The sequence below is a fragment of the Paramisgurnus dabryanus genome, chromosome 8 (genome assembly GCF_030506205.2).
Source record: "Paramisgurnus dabryanus chromosome 8, PD_genome_1.1, whole genome shotgun sequence".
Classification (NCBI taxonomy): domain Eukaryota; kingdom Metazoa; phylum Chordata; class Actinopteri; order Cypriniformes; family Cobitidae; genus Paramisgurnus; species Paramisgurnus dabryanus.
The window spans coordinates 38982015-38994636 of record NC_133344.1 but is presented as its reverse complement, the minus strand read 5'-3'; positions in this window follow the sequence as shown (position 1 = coordinate 38994636).

Below are 12622 nucleotides of genomic sequence, written 5' to 3'. Positions count from 1 at the left end.
GCAGACGCTTTGAGCTGCAACCCCTTTGTAAAACCAATTGGAGAGAAAGCTAGACTGAATGGAAGTACTCAAAATTGGTAGGTTTTGGCCCCAAAAGCAAACCTCAGAAGCCTCTGATTTTGTGGAAGAATGAAGATGTGGAAAATACGCTATTCTGATCTGATTGCAGCCCAATACCCAGGATAGTTACCATTTTAAACTTCTATTTCCTTAGTGACTGATTGAGATCCCTCCATCCTTTTTGGGAACTTTAAAATACAGTCTGTAAAACCCAGTGTGAATCTCTAGGGGGAACACACTTAAGGTCCCCTTTTCCAGGAGAGTTAAAACCTCTTTTTCTAACACCCTCACTTGCATGGGGTCCACCTCAGTGGATAAAACCATTTGAATGTAGGATGATGAACAGGGAACTAAATCCTGTAAACTTTCTCTATAGTGAGAAGAAGCCATTGTGTTGGATTCTGTCATTTCCTCCACTCATGGAGTAAATGTGATAGCCTCTCAAATGTGCCCAGCCTCTCAAGGCTTGGTTCTGATGTGAGATGTCTGAGTTTCTTTCCCTGAAGTGACTGATGGCAGGGCAAAAACAACTCTGCTCTAAAGCCTTTATGTGTCATGGTCTTGCCAGACCTTGGTGCTAGATTCAGGTCTGAGTTTAGTTGGCAAGACCATGACAGTACTATGTTCTGTGTGGGGACACGTGGAGTTATATTGTGTATGTGGCTTCCACGTGTTCCCAGTGTCTTGTCGCTGTCATGGTCTTGCCAGACCTTTGTGTGAGATTCAGGTCTGATTTCAGAGGGCAAGATCATGGCAGCATTGCGCAGCCAGAGCCACGTAAGCCGCCTGCGCAACCAGAGCCACGTCAGCTGCCGGCGCAGCCAGAGCCATGTCATCCGCCGGCGCAGCCTGCACCTCGTCAGCCGCCGGCGCAGTCTGCACCTCGTCAGCCGCCGGCGCAGCCTGCACCTCTTCAGCCGCCGGCGCAGCCTGCACCTCGTCAGCCGCCGGTGCAACCTGCACCTCTTCAGCCACCTTCAAGGACTGAATCACTGCGGTTTTCTGCACCGCCGGGACATTATAATTTTGGTACTCATTTTTTCCCCCCCGGACAGTACTCACATCCTGTTGTTGCCCCACCCCCCCTCCCTTGTTTGTTATTTTTGTTAAATCACCCTAACCCTTTTGTTACATATGTTTGTCTTCCATTAATGTTTATTGTAGTTTTGTCATGGGTGATCTCTGTACAGTCTATCGTCCCTCGTGTTTAGTGTTTCCCTTGTGGCGTCTGGTATCCGCCTTTTAAGGAGGGGGTACTGTCATGGTCTTGCCAGACCTTGGTGCTAGATTCAGGTCTGAGTTCAGTTGGCAAGACCATGACAGTACTATGTTCTGTGTGGGGACACGTGGAGTTATATTGTGTATGTGGCTTCCACGTGTTCCCAGTGTCTTGTCGCTGTCATGGTCTTGCCAGACCTTTGTGTGAGATTCAGGTCTGATTTCAGAGGGCAAGATCATGGCAGCATTGTGTTTTGTGTGGGGACACGTGTAGTCACATCATGTGTTGGTGTCACGTGTTCCCAGTGTCTTGTCACTTTTACCTTACTCCCTTATGTGCTCTTGTCCTGATTAATTAATCATGTTAACCTGTTCCCCATTTGTGTTGTCTTTATAATGCCCTCTCGTTCTCTGTCTTGTGCTCGTTCGTTCGACTAGATTCAGTGGGTTAGTTCGTCTTTCGTGTTCCCTGAATCTCAGTGTCAGAGTCTTTGTTATTTTGTTCCCGTGTTTGTTTCCCGGTCTTGTGTTTATATCATCTTTATTTATCATCTGTTTTACCCCCTCGTGGGTTTTTGTGTTGTTTATTTAAATAAACTTTCAGGTTATTTTATATCTTGTCTGCGTTTGGGTTCTCCTTAAATTATACCGTGACATTATGGGTTAAGACTGATGAACCTGTGATTCAGAGATTAACATGCCCTGAAGCTTTATAAAAGGCAGGGTTAATGTAATATTTTCTCAAGGGGTCTCCGTGAGGACCGACGTTGTCTGTCTCATAAAGGAGGGCACCCCTGAAGCACTGATAAATCATCAGGATCTCTTAGATGTCACTTTGCGATTCATGATGATGACAGATTTGATGTCAGCTTTATCCTCGCATTTCATATTTTGTGACACTTGTCTCTGCCCCTAAGCTCTGGGGCTTGAGACGCCACGCTCTCCTTTTGTTGTTGTCGGTATGAATATCTTTTTTAATGGCTGTGAACTAAGACCGACAGAAAATTTAAAATTGCGATTTTCTAGACAGATATGGCTAGGAACTATACTCTCATTCTAATAGTCAATACTTTTCTGCCGTAATATGGCTGCAGGAGGCGCAATGATATTACGCAGTGCCCGAAAATAGTCCCCTGCCATTGAAAGTTACTAAGGGAACTATTTTTTGGCTGCTGCGTAATATTGTGCATCTCATGCGGCCATGTTACAGCACCAATGTCCTTGATTATTACACCAGGGGCCGTATTCACAAAGCATTTTATCTTATCACTAAGAGTACTCCTAAATCGCACTAAAAGATTTTAGCTAAGAGTTTTCTCTTAAAAGTTATTCACAACGCCTTTCAGACCTACTTTTAGTAAGGAAAAATGATAACTCCTAAACTAAGAGTGAGTCTTCGTTGCTACGGATGACGTCAGTTCTCATGCACGAGCTGCCTCGCAATGACCACGGTGATTGGTTGTTAGATGACAGCTGTCATGCGTAACATAACACAGACGCACCAAATCATGGAATTACAACATTGAAATATGTCTGTGTCCTACACAAAATAATAATAGTAATGCCATCAAAATGCATATATTAAAGAAAAGTCGTGAATCAAATTAAATTAAATCAAGGTATAGCCTAATACCCAAATGAAAACCGCCAATTGCCTAATAATAAAAAACGACATTACATTAACACTTGCTTGATTAATTGACATCCTATTAGCCTAAATAGACTACTTAAAGCAAGGAAATGTTGCCCATATTGAAGAATCCTAATGTAATAAATAAATGACGGTGGATTATGAACTCGCCAAAACGGAAAAGAAAGCCCAACTGGATGCAGGATCAGTTACTGCTGCTGTTCCAGTTGGTGCTGGAAAAAAGAAACGTAATAAAAGGGAAATTCGGCACTGATATATCAAGCAAAACTAAGCGTGAGACATGCGAGACAATGATACGCGGGTCAATGTACAAAACAACCGGCACCCGACCAACGTTTTCAACTAACCCGCCCGCAAGTCGGACCGCAAAAAATCCGCGGGTGACCTCAGGCATCCACTCAATTTGGATCAACCCGCGCATTACTGATGGGAGAGGATTTGTTGCAGATCAATGCAGCATTCCCGCGTGTCGCGGACCCCGGACGACTGCGAAAGGCGGTGGTATGCATTACAATCGCAGTAGAGGGTCGAGATTGCAGCCTTTAAACAGACTAGCATGGCAACAGGTATGCCTATAATATTAAATATTTAATTTCATTATTGTTTCATGTAATTCTAAAAAACTTCCTGCTTGCCATGAATGTAATGAATTATGAAACAAATGCTATAAACAATATGCTTACATTAAAGTGTGCTTTTAAGTATGTGCAATGCTTTTGAGTTGGTGAAACTGTCCATGTTAAGGAGGATCAGCATCTAAGACATTTTAAGATCCTTTGTGAATAGGTCTTAGTGAGTTAGGAGTCCTCTCGACTTCTTTTAAGCTGTCCCAGACTTAGGTGCTACTTTTAGGGCTAAAATGCTTTGTGAATTACTCTTAGTGAAAAAAATTAGGAGTCCTAAATTTAGGAGTGACACACCCAGTATTTTTAGGAGTTGCTCCTAAATTCGCCAGTTAGGAGCTACTTTTAGCCTTAAAATTCTTTGTGAATACGGCCCCAGAATGAGACTACAGTTCCTAGCCATATCAGCCTAGAAAATCGCTACTTTTAATTTTCTGTCGGTCTTGGTAGTACACAATGTAACTACAGAAGAGTCAAGTTTTAAATAGAAAAAATATTGAAACTCTTTGGTTATTTTTTAATGTGATGCTAATGGATAAATCAGATTCAATTGATTATGCTAAGCTATGCTAAAAGTGGTACCGCAAGACCCAGAGATCAGCTGAATGGATTCCAAAAAGGTAAAAATAAAAATGTTTAACTGCAAAGGAACTGGAAAATGAGTGTATTTCAACAAAAGTGGAGTGTCCCTTTAATTGTGGCTCATGATACCATACCATCCAAATTATAGCAATAACACTGATATTGACTAGATGTTATATTAAAAGCATAGTATTCTAGCTTAACTTGAATAGTCACATAGAAATGGAGGTCTCAACACACTGCAGTCCCTCTGGCTGAACCGATACAAAACAGGTATCTGAAACACACAACACATAGCACTGTATGAGTTATGATAATGAGTTTTGCTGCTAATATTTAACTGTGAGGTGGTGCTGCTGGCTGTGCTGCCAAATATTTCAGTTATTTTGCAACATTTAGCGGCTTCAGTATCTAAATTTTTGTATGCATTTTGTCTCGCCTTCATAGTCCCACCCTTTTCTTTTCGTATTTTACCTGCGGCCGCGTTATGCATATTGTTTGTTTGTTTCTATGCTTTTATCTAACGTCTTTGCTGTTGGTTTCTTCCTCCCCTTCCACTTCTTCCTAACCTCACTTGGCGGCCACGGCAGCTGGCATCCAACTTAAAGGTGCATTGCTGTCACATACCGTACTCAACACAGTCTCAAGGCAAGTCGTGTTATAGTAACGAAAATTTTGATTAATTTATTTGTGTTTTATGACACAAATTTCCGCTGTTTTTTGTGTCTCGACGAATGTCTTTTTCGTAAATCCCAGCACAAATTTCTATAAATGGCTGTTCGTGTCTGTGGCACGACTTTCTTTTACTCATCGTTCTTTCCTATTTTTAAATCATTGTCGCTTGGGGTTAAGGTTAGATTCTGGGTTTGCTTAAGGATGTAATTTTATGCATTGGTATTCTCGCCTGGAGTTGGGGTTAGAGTTGGGGTTAGGAAGTCTCAGAAAATGATTCTAACCTAAACCCCAAGCGACAATGGTCAAAAAATAGAAAACAACAATGAGAAAACAAAATATAAAATAGAAATTCGTGCTGGGAAGGACGAAAAAGACATTAGTCTCCAGAGACACGAATAACAGCATTACTATAACGACTTATATACTTATGCCGTACTGAAGTGTGAAACAGATTAGCCGGGGAAAAAACAGGTGATGACTGCATGTGTTGCGGGTGGTGGGCCTGGAGTACCGGCCGTTCTAGATTTCTCCAGATCACACAGATGGCCAGTCTGCCTCTGGGATGCACCCATTTCTTCTCATCAAATTCACTTGTGGATGTAGTTTCAATTTTCTCTGTTGGCCATTCAATGTTTAATTTATCAACAGCCTGGGTGACAACCTCAATTAATTCCTGATATATGTGTTTAAATTGTGTTTCTTCATGGAAACTAACAATGTCTAACTTCTCTGAGCTTTTATCGAACTCCTGGGCGAGGCGGAAGAGATCGCTGTGTGGGCTTTCCTGACCTCCCCCGGGGGCAAACGAACAGCGAGGTCTGGGAAACGACTAAAGCCATCTCAGACACCTCAGCTAGCCCTATTTGCGATCCCCAAGATAAAAGGCATTGCGCTGCCTCAACAAATGAGTGTCTCTTATATTTTCAGTATGACACACAGAGAAAACGGCAAAATGTGGTCAGTTTTACAGCCTTATTGTTACTCTTTGACCCAAAATCCGAAGGCTTCCACGGGCATGGCCTTTAGTGGCAGGCATAACTGAGGACAAAATATTTGTATCTTTTTGTAAGCCGCAACAGCAACCACGTAGGTTTTAACAAAAAGTTGAACAGATTATTAACAACCAATCACAGAACATATTACTGACCACAAAGTGGAGTGTTGACAGATTGAGGCAAAAATTGTTTTGAAAGTAATTTAATTTCCAAAGCTATGACTTCAGAACTTGCATACAGAGATATAAATAAAAAATTAAGAGCATACTTGAAAAGTGATAAAAATTTACACTGTAAAAAAAAAATCCGTAAAAAAACTGTAAAATTCCGGCAGCTGGGGTGCCGGAAAAATACCGTAAAATAACGGGCATAATAAATTACAGACATTTTCCGTAATACAAAAATACAGTTTTTTTCTGTAATTTTACATTATAATGTAAACGAAAAATCTGTAAAAAAACGGTAAAATTCCGGCAGCTGGGGTGCCGGAAAAATACCGTTAAATAACGGGCACAATAAATTACAGAAATTTTCTGTATTTTTAATGTTTTGTGTTCAATATGTACAATATGTTCAATAATGAACTTTACTTGAATATTGTGTTAAGTTAAGTAAAAACCCTAAAAAGTGTAAACACTGCTGTAATTTGAATAAATCAGCCATAAATGCAAAATGTATTTCAAAAATTTATTAACCATCTGCAAAAATATACCAATAAAAGTTGTTCAAAAATGCAACAATATACAGGTATAAAGATTGTAGGCAGATGCAACAGTTTGCTCATAACTGTATAACAATTAAACATTCATTACAACCACAACAATATTACAATATTACAATATTACAAATATATATTACAATATAACAAATGAAGAGTTTGGTTCCAAAACGCAATAAACGCCATTTTTTTAAGTTACTGCCAGAATCAGTATTATATCAGGTCAGTATTAAAAAGTAAATTCTTAATTTTACGCAAAATTCGATATCCGCCGTGTTATTCTGTCATCTTTTCTGCCTTTTTTCCCCAAAATGCAATAAATGCCGCTCCTCTTTTCTACAAAAAGCCATAACTCCACTCCACAGATTACAGCGCACCATTCCACGCAATGTAAACAAACAATGGCGGCGCGTTGAGTACACGAAATCCTAGTTTTCCTCATCTACTGTGTACTTTGTGATCACCAACAAACAAACAAAAACAAAATAATACTTAGCATTGATAAACCTGTGATGGTTTTCTGTGACGGGAAAGAAACGTAAGCCATCAACATCTAATAATTTACGCAAGAGGCACTCGGGAGACGGGTGCTTGTTTGCCCGGGCCGACAGCATCAAGTTTCTGTCATGCTAACACATTGACCCCAGGGGATCTTATGAAAAACTTTCATAATTTTACTCAAAGTCAACGAAAATTAAGCAGGACCATAATATTTTACAGCTGATCGCTGTGAAAAACGTTAAGCGACGACGTCAAGTATAACCGCAGTGTTCTTAATATGACAAAGTAAGTGTTTTGATTAATGACATTAATGTTTATATTTTTAATTAGTGTGTACAACTAGTCAACTAAATAAATATAACATGGCAAAGATGAATGCACATTTATATAGGCGATTGATTCAATAGATGTATAGCATTTTGAATAAAAACTTGTCATGGATTTATTGCATTTTGTGGAAAATATAATTATTAAATAATATTTTTTATAATAAATCTTTGAAAATCAAGTTATGGATTTGAATTTTTTATGTTTTTATAACCTAAAGATGCTATGTGAAAGTTTGTAACAAAAAATAGTGGTTTTCATCTTGTCACTTTCTTGGTATAGAAAACACGTGTTTACCGAAATTTGTCAAAATGGATTTATTGCGTTTTGGAACCAAACTCTTCAAATAATTGTTCATAACTGCAGTGGTATTAAATTTTAATAAGAAAATGTCTAAAAGTTAAAATTCAATTACATTTAAAACTACAACAATATAGCAGTTTGGTAAACAAGTAATTATTAAAATGTCCTTTAAAACTGAACAGTGAATAGAATAATTCATCATGACAACCGATGAAACATGAAATAATAATAATAATAATAACAATAATAATAATAATTGGATAAAGATCGGACAAGTTTTACTCCATTCATTTTAAGTCTGCAATTTTGTTAAAGGACAAGTTCGGTATTTTACACTTAAAGCCCTGTTTTCAGATTGTCTATGATGAAATACAACAGTTTTGACTGAAATTTGGACATATGATGCTGGCCCGAGAATTTTTGGGTGTTTCTTGTATCACCTCCCACCTCTATAATGGGTTTATAGTAGAGCCCGACCGATATGCAATTTTTGGGGCCGATGCCGATACAGATATTAGGGAGTAAAAAAGATCGATAACAATATATCGGCCGATAATCTTTATGTGCATATTATAGTACAGTACACATATATTACAGTATATTATACTACAGTAGCCTACTGTACATATAATACACTATATACATTAACAGGATATACTATATATACATACTTTTTTGCAATGATCACTCTATGATCACACCACAAATGTGGTGATCAAACACTTAAAATGACGTGACAAAGATATGTAATATAGGCAGGTGTGATTTACAAGTTAACAATAAACTTTATTATCCAAAATGATTTTGATATAAGTGCCCAAAACAGTAAACTTGACTTATTATAAATAACTTTAAAACACAAACAAAACAAAATACATATAACTTAAATCATTGTCAGTTTTGATGAGAATAATGTTATATTGGGCTTATTTTTTAAAAAAAATGGAAACTTATAAAGTCATTGTTTATTAGCTTTACAGTAAGTTATGTACTTCACAAATTAATTAGAAACTTACCGTTAAGACGACAATCCTTGACTTACTGACAACATACCTGTACTGATGTAGGGTTATGTTTAATGTACTGCACAACGTTTTTATGACGCGAACCCACAGTGTTCTGCCGGGACTTTAAACTTTTATAAAACTAAAGCGTCTGCTCTCCACGCCTTTTATTTAGCAAGGGTGTAAAGTTGCGCGAGCTTATTTAATCAATCGTTTTGAAATGAGCATGTTTAGTAACAGCAGAAGCAGCTGTACTTGGACAGACTGCGCGTCAGTTTAAACGCGTCCTTTCGCGTTATTTCTCCCGCTTGCGTTTTAAACAACTCGCAAGTTGACAAAAGAGACGGATTAAAAACACCAAATCTAAACGGGAATGTGTCTCTCTCGCCCACTTATAATCCAATCGACCAAAGGGCGTCTTAATACCAGGTGTAAAATGTTGTGGAAAAAAAAACACGTGACTGCCGCCACCTGAACTGAGAGACTGACTGAAGTGAAGGGGGTGGGGGATTGGCTGGTGTCACTACAGTGAGTGACCTGGGTCGCCATTAGCAACCAATAAGGCGTGCTCTGCTGGACAAACAAGTACTTACATCTTTCAAAAGCATTTAATGTTTTCTGTAAGGAACTTCATATCGGCTGCATATCTGCGGCTTATACGCCGATACAGATATATATATATATATATATATATATATATATATATATATATATATATATATATTGGAACACCCCTGACCACTCGGTTAGTTTCACGTCTTTGTAAACGAAAGTTTAATGCATTTTAGGAAGGATTGTTCCAGTGCACCTATAAACCCATTATAGAGGTGGGAGGTGAAACAACAAACACCCGAAAATTCTCGGGGCAGCCGCATATGTCTAAGTTTCAGTCGAAACCGTTTTATTTCATCATAAACAATCTGAAAACAGGGCTTTAAGTGTAAAATACCGAACTTGTCCTTTAATAAGTGAAAGAACCTTTGGACTCACTGACGGTTGCTTTTTTGATGAGGTCTTCTCCACTTTTGACTCCTTATCGGGGTTCATCTTAAAAATGCATCTGTTGAATTGAAATAATTGTTAGTGATAAAACATGGACTATAACATATGCTTTAAATTTTAAAGTAAATTAAGCAGAATAATAAGAATTTGCACATGACATGCTTATAGTGGACTTTTGCTACATAGAGATGTTTGTGAGAGGATGTTGTGTTTGAAATAGTATGAGAAGATTGTGATAGTGTAAGAATGTTGTTTGTGTTTGGGTGTGTATATGAAGCTGAGTGAGTGAGTGAGTGAGTGAGTGAGTGAGGGAGTGTATTTGAGAATGAGGATGTCTGTATCTGTGTGAATGTAAGAGTGGGTGTGTGCGTGCGTGAGAGAGGATGTGTGTGCGTGTGCGAGAGAGAGAGATTATGTTAGAGTGTGTATGTGTGCATGTGTGTTAGAGTGGGTATGTGTGCGTGTGAAAAAGTGTTTATATGAGAGTCAAGATGTGTGTGAAAGTGTGTATATGAGAGTCAAGATGTGTGTGTGAAAGTGTGTATATGAGAGTCAAGATGTGTGTGAAAGTGTGTATATGAGAGTCAAGATGTGTGTGTGAAAGTGTGTATATGAGAGTCAAGATGTGTGTTTGAAAGTGTGTATATGAGAGTCAAGATGTGTGTGTGTGAAAGTGTGTATATAAACGACGGTGAACGGGGTCGCGGTGGGCAAGTGATCTAACCGGTGAGAGGCTGAAGTACCGGTTATCACTGTTTCACCGACTATCGCGGCAAGCCTAGGAAACATGCTTATAAATCAAACAGAATGATGTTTATTGAAAATGTGAAGTAGCAGAAAGGTTTCTGTGATGGTTGGGGTTAGGGAATGGGGTAGGTTAGGGGAATAGAATATACAGTTTGTGTGGTATAAAATGCATTACGTCTATGGAATGTCCCCACAAAACATGAAAACCTGTGTGTGTGTGTGTGTGTGTGTGTGTGTGTGTGTGTGTGTGTGTGTGTGTGTGTGTGTGTGTGTGTGTGTGTGTGTGTGTGTGTGTGTGGGCTGGGCGATTAATCGAAATCGAACCCGCAATCGCGATGTGCAACGTTGCGATTAGCAAATCGCGAAAGGATGCGATTTGAGAAATATGCAGAGAGGCTTTGTGACAGTTTAACCAATTGAGCGAGCGCAAGTATGTCTGTGCTTTCTCCGTGAGAGGCACGTCAACCAAAACAGCGCATCTCCTAAACTGACGAGGGGTTTCAATTTAAAGCATGCGCGCAGTCTGTGTCTCTCAATGCTTGTTAAATACTCGCGCCCGTTTCCCTATTGCAAGACTTTGCGCGTGCGTCTTCCACAACAGACAAGGTGTTTAAACTTGACACACATGCGCAGCCTGTGTCTCTATGCTTATTAAATACTCACGCCTGTCTCCGCAAGTCCGCATCACAAGACTTCACGCCCGCGTCTCTCAAAACGGATGATGCGTTTTACACACACACACGCCCAACAATGCTTACAAGCCCGGCTCCTTATTTAAAACAAACTAAAATACCATTTTACTGGGTTGCTAATGTCACTTGAATGAAATGACATGACATTGAACGCATTTGGATTTTATATTCATTTTAAAAATCCCAAATGTAGCTTTTTAATATTTTGATAGTTATGAAGTTGAGTATTACAGTTCTTTGTTTACACAAACAAACAAACATGCATTCGAATCTTTTCAGTAAAACTCAGTCACCCAATATTGTTGTTAAAGTTGCAGCTATAATGAACCCACTTATTTAAATACTGTTACAGTGTTAGTCCAAGCTAAAGATCATTTTACATTTGATACAATAAGAAGTGTTAATTATATTCTTAATTTCTTTGTTTTTGTTTCCTTATTTTCACAAAAAAACAAACAAAACAAAAACAAAAAACATAAGAATACAGTTAAATCACCAGACCCATAAGCAGTATCAGTAAGATCTAACGATCTAAAGAGGCAGTTGCACATTGCATCTGCTACAAAATTTAATCGCAAATCGAATCGCAATCGCAATTCCTGGCAGAAAAAGCGCAATTTGATTTTTTCCCTAAATCGCACAGCCCTAGTGTGTGTGTGTGTGTGTGTGTGTGTGTGTGTGAAAGTGTGAATATGAGAGTGAAGAGATGTGTGTGAAAGTGTGTATATGAGAGTCAAGATTTGTGTGTGAAAGTGTGTATATGAGAGTGAAGAGATGTGTGTGAAAGTGTGTATATGAGAGTCAAGATTTGTGTGTGAAAGTGTGTATATGAGAGTCAAGATGTGTGTTTGAAAGTGTGTATATGAGAGTGAAGAGATGTGTGTGAAAAGTGTGTACATAAGAGTCAAGATGTGTGTTTGAAAGTGTGTATATGAGAGTGAAGAGATGTGTGTGAAAGTGTGTATATGAGAGTGAAGAGATGTGTGTGAAAAGTGTGTATATAAGAGTCAAGATGTGTGTTTGAAAGTGTGTATATGAGAGTGAAGAGATGTGTGTGAAAGTGTGTATATGAGAGTCAACATGTGTGTTTGAAAGTGTGTATATGAGAGTGAAGATGTGTGTGTGAAAGTGTGTATATGAGAGTGAAGATGTGTGTTTGAAAGTGTGTATGTTACAGTGAAGATGTGTGTGTGAAAGTGTGTATGTTAGAGTTAAGATGTGTGTGTGTGTGTGTGTGTGTGTGTGTGTGTGTGTGTGTGTGTGTGTGTGTGTGTGTGTGTGTGTGTGTGTGTGTGTGTGTGTGTGTGTGTGTGTGTGTGTGTGTGTGTGTGTGTGTGTGTGTGTGTGTGTGAAAGTGTGTGTATATGAGAGTCAAGATGTGTGTGTGAAAGTGTGTGTATATGAGAGTGAAGATGTGTGATATGTGGGAGTGAGTGTATGCATGTGTGAGTGTGTTGAAAAAGTGTCTGTGAGAGTAAGTGTTTGTGAGAGTGAGTGTATGTGAAAGTGAGTGTATGTGAGAGC